Below are 11,110 nucleotides of genomic sequence, written 5' to 3'. Positions count from 1 at the left end.
CCAACCGGAGGAGGGAATCCTGGTCCTGGGTGCGGGGCGAGACAGAGGCAGTTAGGGGTGATCAAGCCAGCAGGGGAGCAGTTAGAGGTGATCAGGCCAATAGGGGAGCAGTTAGGGGCGATCAGGCAAGTAGGTAGAGGTGGTTAGGGGTGATCAGGCAGGCAGGCAGGCGAGCGTTTAGGAGCCAGTGGTCCTGGATTGTGAGAGACAGTCAGACATCCCCTGAGGGGTCCCGGACTGCAGAGGGTGAAGGCCGGGCTGAGGGCTCCCTGCCCTCGCCATGCACGAATTTTGTGCACTGGGCCTCTAGTGTGTATATGTACACAAAGAGCACCCCACCAATAACAATAGGAGATAATTTCTTGAAATTTTTATTGCAAAATACATTTTTATATAAGCTACTAAGTAGTATGCATGTGGCCAATACACAAAACCCTAGAGCTTAGAAATAGATTACCTTCTGAAACAAAAATTAACAGGGGGAGTAGCGGCGGGAAGCGGGCTGCAGGAGGGCCAGGCCTCGGCGCAGGCGAATCCGGCGGGAATCAGAGCCATCAGAACCGCCACCATGACTGTGGGCAAGAGCAGCAAGATGCTGCAGCACATCGACTACAGGATGAGGTGCATCCTGCAAGACGGTCGTATCTTCATTGGCACCTTCAAGGCTTTCGACAAGCATATGAATTTAATCCTATGCGATTGTGATGAATTCAGGAAGATCAAGCCAAAGAACTCAAAACAAGTGGAAAGAGAAGAGAAGCGAGTTCTCGGACTGGTGCTACTTCGAGGGGAGAACCTGGTCTCAATGACAGTAGAGGGACCTCCTCCCAAAGATACTGGCAGTGCCACTTGCTGGAGCTGCTGGGGGCCCGGGGATTGGCAGGGTTGCTGGCAGAGGAATCCCAGTTGGTGTTCCCATGCCCCAGGCCCCCACAGGACTTGCTGGGCCAGTTTGTGGGGTTGGTGGACCATCCCAACAGGTGATGACCCCACAAGCAAGAGGCACTGTTGCAGCTGCTGCCACAGCTAGTATTGCAGGGGCCCCAACCCAGTACCCACCGGGCCGTGCAGGTCCTCCCCCACCTATGGGCCGAGGGGCACCCCCTCCAGGCATGATGGGCCCACCTCCTGGTATGAGGCCTCCCATGGGTCCCCTAATGGGAATCCCCCCTGGACGAGGAATCCAATGGGCATGCCCCCTCCAGGAATGCGGCCCCCTCCACCAGGAATTCGAGGGCCCCCTCCCCCAGGAATGCACCCACCAAGGCCCTACTCATCTTGGCCCTCCTCAGCTCCCTGCCTGTTTCCTGAAAGCCTGTACATAGTCCTTTTGTTTCTTTGTGCCTGAGAAACAGCATTTCTTAATAAACTCTTAATTGGGTATTATAATAAAAAAAATTAACAGGGGAATGTAAGCCCCTATAGAAGTCAAATCAGAAATTATTGCCATGAATGTCCGGGAATACATGTCCAATGAAGATAATGTGTGTGTGTGTGTGTGTGTGTGTGTGTGTGTGTGTGTGTGTGTATGAAGTGGGGAGAGCTGAAATATGAATGTAATTTTCAAAAACTTAAATCTAGTCATTTTTGGTTGCCTGTTGAAAGAATGTTCTAACAAAAGGAAGATTGACTCCAGAAAGTTTTTGAAAGGAAGCCCAAAGAGCAAGACTTTGTTTTCCAAGGAGAAAGTGCTCTATTCATCCAACGAGAGTGCTTCTTTTGTGGGTGAAGATGTACACAGGTAACATTGTAAGAGTCAGCTCTAGAGAATTTGTCTACTGCTTGGCCTTACATTATTCTCCTAGGTTCCAAAGTTCCTCTTCTAGACTCTCCTTTCATTTCCTCTTCTAGACTCTCCTCTCATTACCAGTCCCTTAAAAAAAATCAGAAGTAGAGCCTTATGTAAAAGGGGTCATCAAGTCCATGACTTGAAATGGTACTGTCTTTACACATTGGTGGGTCTTTACCTGTGGTGAGAAATGTGGCAAGTAATCAGTTACAAAAATACTGGCATTCACCAGTTTCATAAATTAGACTATAGTTATCCTTAGAACTTCCTTCCAACTGGCCTGTGTATGGCTCTTCTTTTAAGAGAAAAAGTGAGTGAAATTACAGCTGGTACCCATTCCTAGAAATCTGCTTGGGGTATATTTTGGTGTATTTCATGTGTGTTATGACATATCCACTTCAGTGACCATCTAATGCACTTGGGATTCCTCAACCCATTGTCCCCTTTGTATACCTCATATCCATTTGCAAGTTTCCTCTCTATAACAGCCCAGAGATGAGTCATATAACATACACAGTGCACATAATTTACAATTGATGCTGATGAAATCCTAAAAAGTTGGAATGTGGGCACACTGTCTTAAAATGGCAATAGCACCAGGAATTTAAGGGCCTCCTGTCTGCCCACCAGGAGAGCTCAAAGGTGAGAGTCCTCCGCTCTCTTCTAGAACGAATATTTAGGAACCAAGTAAATATTTACAATACCTTCACCTTTGAAGTTTTTAACATTAGATCAAAAGTCTTCCAACTCTATGTTGTCTGTAAGACACCCACTTTAAATATAAAAACATAGATTCAAAGTAAATGGATGAAGAAAGATACACCATTCTAACAGGAGTCAAAAGTAAGCAGGAGTAACTATACGAATTTCAAACAGAGCAGGCTTCAAAGCAGGGAAAATTATCCAGGATGAAGCAGGACATCACATAATGATAGAGGTCAATTCTCCAAGAGGACATAACAGTTCTTTATGTGTACTTACCTAACAATAGCATCAAACTATGTGAGGCAAAAACTGATAGAACTGCAAAGAGAAATAGATGGATCCACTATCATAATCGGAGACAACAGCCCTCTCTCAGTTGGTTGAGCATCATCCTATGCACCAAGAAGCTGCTGGTTCCATTCTGGTCAGCGCACATGCCTGGGTTGTGGTCTCAATCCTCAGTAGGGGGCGTGTGGGAGGCAGCCGATAGATGTTTCTCTCTCTCCACCTCCCTTCCTCTCTCAAAAACAAAAATAAAAAAACACACACATTTAAAAAATGGAAAGATTCAGCAGGCAGAAAATCAGTAAGGAGGTAGCTGAACTTGACATTTTCAATCAAATAGGTATAATGGCTTTGTAGACTACTTCATTCAACAACAAAATACACATTTTTCTCAAGCTCACATAAAACATTCACCAAAATAGACCATATTTTTGCCCATAAAACACACCTTAAAAATTTAAAAGACTAGAAATTATACAATGCCTGCTCTCAGACCACAATGGAATTAAACTAGAAATCAATAACAGAAAGATAACTGGGAATCCCCCCAAATGTGTAGAGGTTAACACATGGGTCAAAGACGAAATCTCAAGAGAAATTAAAAATATTTTGAACTATCCTCTGGATTTTAAACTTGGCTTTCAGTTGCTTGTTAAATCCCACAGTTTTTTATTTTCTTTTTGTAAAATACCAATGTAACCTAGAAAAAGCCTTCTGCTATGGCCTTAATGTTTGTGTCCCCCACAACCATATGCTGGAATCCTAATCTTTGTTATGGTGTTAGGAGGCAGAGCCTCTGGGAGGTGATTAGGTCATGAGGGTGGAGCCCCCATGAATGGATTAGTGCACTTACATGAGATCAGAATCCATGGGGCTCCCTAGCCCCTTCATGTAAAAACACAACTAGAAGATTCCATCTGTGAAGCAGGAAGTAGGCTCTCACCAGACAACGAATATGCTGGCACCTTGATCTTGGATTTACCAGCCTCCAGAACTATGAGAAATAAATTTCTGTTTATAAGCTACCCAATCTATGGTATTTTGTTATAGTAGCTTGAATGAACTAAGACACCATCCAATCCTATTGTCCTTATCATTTTGTTTCCTTGACTTTCCCAAATACCTAACATCTCACACCAGATAGTTCATTTCTTTCCACTGGTGTACTATTCCAGTTCACCTAGAAAGTTCTCCAAAATTATAACTCTGTCCATGCCCATTCAAGTTTCTTATTTTCTCAAAGTCTTGCCATCCGGGCCTCAAACTGTGTTTTCAGCTGGGCTATTATCAGATGTGCCGCTTCCACTGTGACCTTCACACTAATTTCCTGAGCACAAACACCCTGTGCTTTACCTCCTTTTTAAAATATACATTATATTTTCTTAAATCTCTGCTATGAGCTCTTATTTATAGAGGCTATTGCTCCATTACATTTTTAAAATCCATGGCAATGCATTTGGTTCCAGGACTCACCTATTCCATCACAATATTTTTGTTGGGTAACTTACTTTCTTCATTTCATTTTAAAGTATAACTTTGTATTGATCTGTTTGGGGTACATTTTCCTGTTTTGTTTTTGTGGAAATTTCAATAAGTCCTTCCTAAACAATCCATTTACAGGGGCTTGGATAAGAAATATTCTGGGGTCGTAGTCCAGGGTAGCAGAAATTCTCAGGCACAGAGAGTTTGTGTTAGAATCTGTTTGTTTGTGTGTGTGTGTGTGTGTGTGTGTGTGTGTGTGTGTGTGTTTAATTTTAGCCTTTATTTCTCTTCATACTCAGCTACAAGGATACTCACATGCAATTTCTCTCCTCTACCCTGCTTCAGTTACAGCTTCCTGCAAAAGTGCCTTCTACCCACCCCACCTTCTCTGCTTCTCCTACATTTCATTTCTACTGGTCCCAACAAGGAAATGTGATGTTGCTCATCAGTATAAGCCTGGTACTTTGAAGAGCTGAGTTCTTCTGTGTCTGAGATGGTTGACTGCAGAGAGTTTTATCCTGTGCTGTTTTTCTTTCCCTGCATATAGCCGCCGTTCCCCACAGTCCAGAGTCGGGGATGCATTCTGGGTAAAGATGGAGTTTGCACTTCTGTTTCTGATTCTGTTTTTCGGTGACACCTGAGAAGATGAAGAGCAGTGCCAACTCTCCCATTCCCTTTTAAAACTGGAGGGTTTGTTTAGCCTTGGCTTGGATATACAAACTTCCTAAACTACAATACTGATCTTGGACAAGTTCCTATGAAACTGGGCTCAGAAATTGCAAGGTGGAACTCAATAAAATCTAGGGAAGCATCCAAGGATATTAAGTCCTACTGCAATGTTGTTAGAAATAAAATGTTATCTCACCTTACAAATATTTTTCATTTTATAGAGCTGGCATTTCACCATGAACTTGCTCTCTGCTCATGTTTAACTAGTTTAAGAGAACAAACAGGCTTTGGAATTAGGAAATTCTGGGTTCAGGTAGTTAGGACCTTAGGTATGTAATTTCTCCAAAGTGCCATTTCTTCATCTGTAAGTGAGGATGATGATGGCTACCTTATAGGTCTCTTAGGAGGAGTTAATTAGGTAGCATATGTAAATTACTCAGCCCAGAGCCTGGTACATAGAAAGTGATTGACAAATGGCATTGTTTGTCAGAGTAGGAAGGACAGGGGAGCTCCAGTGGGAGTGAGGAGACTACACTGCAGAATGTCATAAGCCACAGAGTGCTAGAGATACATCTGGGGTGGCATCACTGTCCTACTCGTTAGTTAAATTGTGTTCTCATTGGGAGGCAGCTTAATATATTAAAAAAAAAAAACATGCTAGCTTCAGATAGTCAGAGACCTGTGTTCTCATCACAGTTCAGCCATGTGCTAATTGTGTAATTTCAGCAAATTATTTGACCTCTCTGAGAGTCAGTTTCCTGTTCAAACAGTAATAACACCTGTCTCGTTGGATATCTAGGGATAAACGGGATGATTTATATTAAAATTCCCAGCACTCTGTTGGCACTAGTTCTCTCTACCAGTCTATGAAAGTTTTATCTCTGCGCTTAGCTGTCATCACTACTCTCTGCTCCACAGAGGGAGGGAGTGTAACTTGAAAGGGTTACTAATCCCTCGAAACCCTCTGATCACAGATAAAGTCATTTCCCAATCCTGCCACGTAAATCGCTGATTTGGCTTTGATGACCTGATTACACGTTGAGGACCACATTAAGGTTGTCACTCAAAGCTGTACTCATGATCAAAGTTCTGAAGTGAGGCTTGCTTCTGCCCACACACTCTGGGGATGGCACCAAACTACAGGTGGAAAAGCTAACAGACCCCCACGGAGTCATCTCTCTCAGATCAAGGTCTTAGTTTCCCTGCTTGAAAAGTGGGAACTTCATGGCTGGAAAGTGATAAAAACATTTCCTTAATTTTCCTGACCATTTTAGGTGTGTGCATATATATATAAACTCAGCATCTAAAGTATATCCTCATTAAAGTTTTTAAAATGCAGGAAAATTATGGTTTTTTTAATGTAAATTTCTTATTGAAAGGATTAGTTTTCAACAAATCAAAACGATTCAAAGTTTATGGAAAATCTTGTCAACAAGCAGAACAGACATCAGTTGATAGAAAGGGAGTTAAAACTGTGTTTAAAATTTCAGAAAATTCTACATATATTTTTTTAAATTTTACTGGGAAAAAATACAAATAAGCAAAATATATAAATGCAGAACTGCTATAATCCCACCAACCCAGAGAAAACCATATAGGTAAATATCCCTTACATACTTCTCTGCATATATTTACATTATTTAAAAACAAAAACGGGACTCTTCCATATTAAATTGTCACCAAAAATCATTTCATTTCACTGTCTTTATTATTGACTACCTAGTTTGTTTCTAAATTTTTGCTTTTATAAATGTACAGAGTAGGAATAACTGTAAAGGATGACTTAGAAGGAAAGAAAATGTAGGGGGGGGAGCAAAAAAATTCTGAAAAATGGACGAAACTGCTTAGAGTTACATAAAAGTAAACAAAAACCATCCTTCATGATATATAAAAAGTGTCACTACATATAGAGTCCCTGGAAATAATCATTTTTAATCAAATTATAATTTTGATCAAACTGTCATCTCAACTAATATGTTTTTCTTCTAATACATCCACTTGTTTTTCACTCTTCCTGGTCCTCCTCCAGTCTCTGTCCTGTACGCTATGTCTTTTCATTCTAGCCACTTCCTGCCAGCCTAACCTAAGCACCCTTCTTTCTAGAACACCTGCCTTGCTAATTTCTAGTTTTTGACTGATGCTACCATCTACTTTCTGGCCTCCTCCCTCCGGGATGCTGAGCACTGCTGGAGAAAAAGCATACAACTTGTTTCACTAGGTGTCACTAGGCATGTTTGCTCTCCAGCCTGGACTGGCCCCTGTGCCTTTTTTTTTTTTTTAAACAATGAATGGGTTTTATATTTCATGAGACTCTTAAGTACAGATAACACCTACAGCATGTTACTCTACATCTATCTCAAAGTTGGAATAAGTAGTTACCTAAACAATCCACCTTTGCCAAGATCTATAAATGTTCTGACCGTCTTTGAAATTATGGCAAAAACAATGCTTTTATTACATTTTTTTAATCATGAAGAGGAGAAAAGGACAAAAGTAACACAATTACCCTTGAATGACTCAGATTTGTGGAAACCTCTCCAATAATTTCATCTCTAACTGTGGTGGAACTGTTCACAAGGGCACAGATGAACATTCAATTCAGAAACCAGTTGTATGATTCAGAAAAAAAGTAAGTGGACTAATTTATATCCCAGATCGAACCAGAATTAAATGCTCTCCATGGTTTTAAAGCATATGGGAAATCTTTTGAATATTTTCCCTTCTTTTAATACTATCTTTTCACTTATTTCTGTCCAAGATCCACAATTGGTTTATCCTTCCTTCTAATTGCATGTCCTGGGTTACAGTCCTCCATCTCATTAAGCCTTGAATTCTGTTTGTAAACTAAAGTAATATTAGTTACCTTAGACAGGAAGTGGAAGTAAGAATGATGTTTCTAATATATTCAGAGATGAGAAGCAAAAAGGTTTCCTCCTGAGAATTAAAATAGAAAATTCCCAAACAATGAAGGTGATTGCATCTGTGGTCTGTAATCAAAAGGTTGTCAATGTGTGACTTAATGATTTGGAAATGCACAAAACTCCAAGCAGAAGGAGGGCAGTGGTAGTCAGTAGCCTGCAAGTTGGAGATGTCCAGCAAATGAGGGAGGCTTGGTAGACAGCAGATTCCACTTGGAGCGTCCCCAAGGCTCTTGGCCTCAGCATCAGGGCGTTTGTGCCCACCCACCGAAACTATCAGAGACACCTGATAAATTCATTTTACTTCTTAAATGTTTGACTTTCCCCTCTCAGATTTTTTAAAATTTTGATTTATTTTTTTTATTGATTTAGAGAGGGAGGGACAGAGGGAGAGAAAAATGATTGATGTGAAACATACATGGATCGGTTGCCTCTTGTACCTGATGGGGGATAGTCCCCATAACCTAGGTATGTGCCCTGATCCGGAATTGAACCTGAGATCCTCCAGTGCATGGGACAATGCTCCTACCAACTGAGCCACTCTGGCCAGGGTTATTTTTTTTTTTAATATATTTTATTGATTTTTTACAGAGAGGAAGGGAGAGAGATAGAGAGTTAGAAACATCGATGAGAGAGAAACATCGATCAGCCGCCTCCTGCACACCCCCTACTGGGGATGCGCCCGCAACCCAGGTACATGCCCTTGACCGGAATCGAACCTGGGACCTTTCAGTCCACAGGCCGACGCTCTATCCACTGAGCCAAACCGGTTTCGGCACTGGCCAGGGTTATTAATCACATTTTAAGTCTTCCTGAAACTTAGCCTGAGCACTCCAGTCCTAAGCATGTTGTCTTACTTCCAGAATGTTCCCCTTCCCATGGTGGTGGTGGTTGGTAGGGGATGCTGATACCTGAAGCTCTGGGAATAACATTATTCTAGGACTGAGGGTCTCTGTGCAAATGCTGTACTAATATTTTACTTAGGATTTTTGGATTGAGAGTCATAAGTGAGAATGGCCTACAGTTTTCTTTGGGCTATATTTGCTGGGAATCACTACTGTGCTGGCTCCATACAAGAAATTTGAAGCTTTCCTTCTTTCTCTAGGCTCAGAAACAATACATCAGAATTCATTGGCCCTAAAGGCCTGGTAAAATTCCCCTGTGGAAACATCTGGACCTGGTGCTATTTTGGAGAGTAGCTCTTTCGTCTTCTTCTTCCCCATTTCTCCTGTGATAGCTGGTCTGTTTAAATTTTATAACTCATTTAAAGTCCATTTTGAGAAATTATATTGTCCTAAAATTATTTATTTCATCTAGATTTTCTAATTTATTTGCTAAAACTAAACAGAGTTAGCTCTTAAGAAAATGGTACTTTTCTCTGCATCTGGAGTTAATTCTCCCTATTCCATATTTTGTATATTTGTGCTTTTCCTCCCTTTTTCTTGTTTAGTTAACAGCTCACCTATTTATTGTCAAAGAATCAGTCCTTGGATTTATTGTTTTAAGTCTATATTTTTCTGTTTTATTTCATTTTTATTTAAAAAATATGTTTATTGATTTTTTTCTGAAAGAGGAAGGGAGAGAGAGAAACATCAATGCGAGATCGGAACATCAATTTGGCCTCCCCTTGCATGCCCCCCATTGGGATGGAGCCCAAAACCCAGGCATGTGCACCAAGTGGGAATCACATCAGCAACCCCTCGGTACACAGGACAATGGCCAACCAACTGAACCACAGTTGTCATTAATTTCTAGTTGTTTTTAAATTGTGATCAGATATTATCCATAAAATAAATAGAACTTATTGGAATATATTAAGATTTTCTCTGTGACCTAAAATATAGTCAATTGTTCTGAGTGTACCCAGGACACTTACAAAGATGTAATCTCTGTACAGAGTTTGATATATTAGATCTACCATATTAATTATATATTTAGCTCTTCTCTATCCTCATTTATCTCTTATGCTCTTAAGCTAGCAAGAACTATACCAATTATTTCTGTCTTTTTCTTTATATCTCCTATCATTGTTATGAATAATGAAATTGTTATTTGTACAAATATTCCTATATCTTCTTCATTGTGAATTATGACTTTTATGATTATAAAATGCCCTTCTTAATCTCATTCAATGCTTTCTGTCATGAAATCAACCCTGTGTAAGAGTAAGTTTGTGATCCCTGATTTCTTTATGTTTGTATATTCCTGGTATAGTTTTTCTATTCTTGTATTTTCCAACTTTTAAAATAACTCTAAATTGTATACAACATAAAGTGTTATGGTTTGTGTTCCAGTCTAGAGCTGTCTATTTTAAATAAGCCAATTTTTCTCATTTGTGTTTCTTGTAAGATGTTTGATCTTAGTTCTGTTGTATTGTTTTGTTATGCTTTCTGTTTTGTAGTTTTTTCAAAGATTTTACTATGTGATTTTGTTTGATTTGTTGTAGTTGTGTGTATGTGTTTCGATAATTTTAAAGGTTTGTATTTTTGTTCTGGGTTGCCATAATAATTATGTTATCTGGTGTCCTTAATTATCTATTTCCTTAGATTGTCTATTGACTCATTACTATATGTCTTTATTTTCTCCTTTTTCTTAATTGCTAGATTTTAGTTGATTATATTCTTTCTCAGTATGTTCCTTTGTCCTAAGATATACTTATATCTCTACTCTTTGATTTATCAGCTTGAAATATTTAACCCCCAATTATAGATATGAAAATCATATTTACACAAGTCCCATTTTCTTTTTCCTCTCAACCTGTGTTATATCATTTTTTAATTGAGGGGCTTTATACATTTATGTAACGTTAAACTCCATATATATCTATCGTTTCCTTAGTCGTACAGTTAATCCAATGCTTGTTGCCATTTCTTTTGCATCAGCTTTTCCATTCATCTCGCCTATCGTGAGAAATGTTCAGCACTGTGCCTACAGATGAATGGAATGGTTTTGAATGAATGAGAACGAAGGGCTGGGAGGGATTCTCCCCTTCTCTCCTGTTAGAACACAGTTGGCTCCCAAAGACGATCTTTCCAGCCTTGGACCATTTCTCTTCCTTAACTATCTGGGGTCACTGCAAGGCTCTCCTGGGAGTCTGAAATTTCACAAACTTGAGTCACTGCGACACCTTTCGGCAGAAGAGAAGGACGCCGACGGAAGGGAGGTGCAGTGCGGTCCTCCCGCCGGCAGGGGACAGTGAGTGCCTCTCTGCCTGCCGCTCGCTTCCCTGACCCCGCGCCCGCACGCGCCCTGCGGACTCGGC

General features: G+C 40.4%; 1 pseudogene; it reads left to right on the top strand.

The window, feature by feature from the left end:
- Positions 1-483: 483 nt before the first annotated feature.
- Positions 484-1,389, top strand: LOC102260115 (annotated as a pseudogene).
- The last annotated feature ends 9,721 nt before the right edge of the window (positions 1,390-11,110 follow it).

This window comes from Myotis brandtii, unplaced genomic scaffold, assembly GCF_000412655.1.
Source record: "Myotis brandtii unplaced genomic scaffold, ASM41265v1 scaffold297, whole genome shotgun sequence".
Taxonomy (NCBI): Eukaryota; Metazoa; Chordata; class Mammalia; order Chiroptera; family Vespertilionidae; genus Myotis; species Myotis brandtii.
The sequence above is the reverse complement of the archived record's forward strand: the minus strand, read 5'-3'. Positions and strand labels throughout refer to the sequence as shown.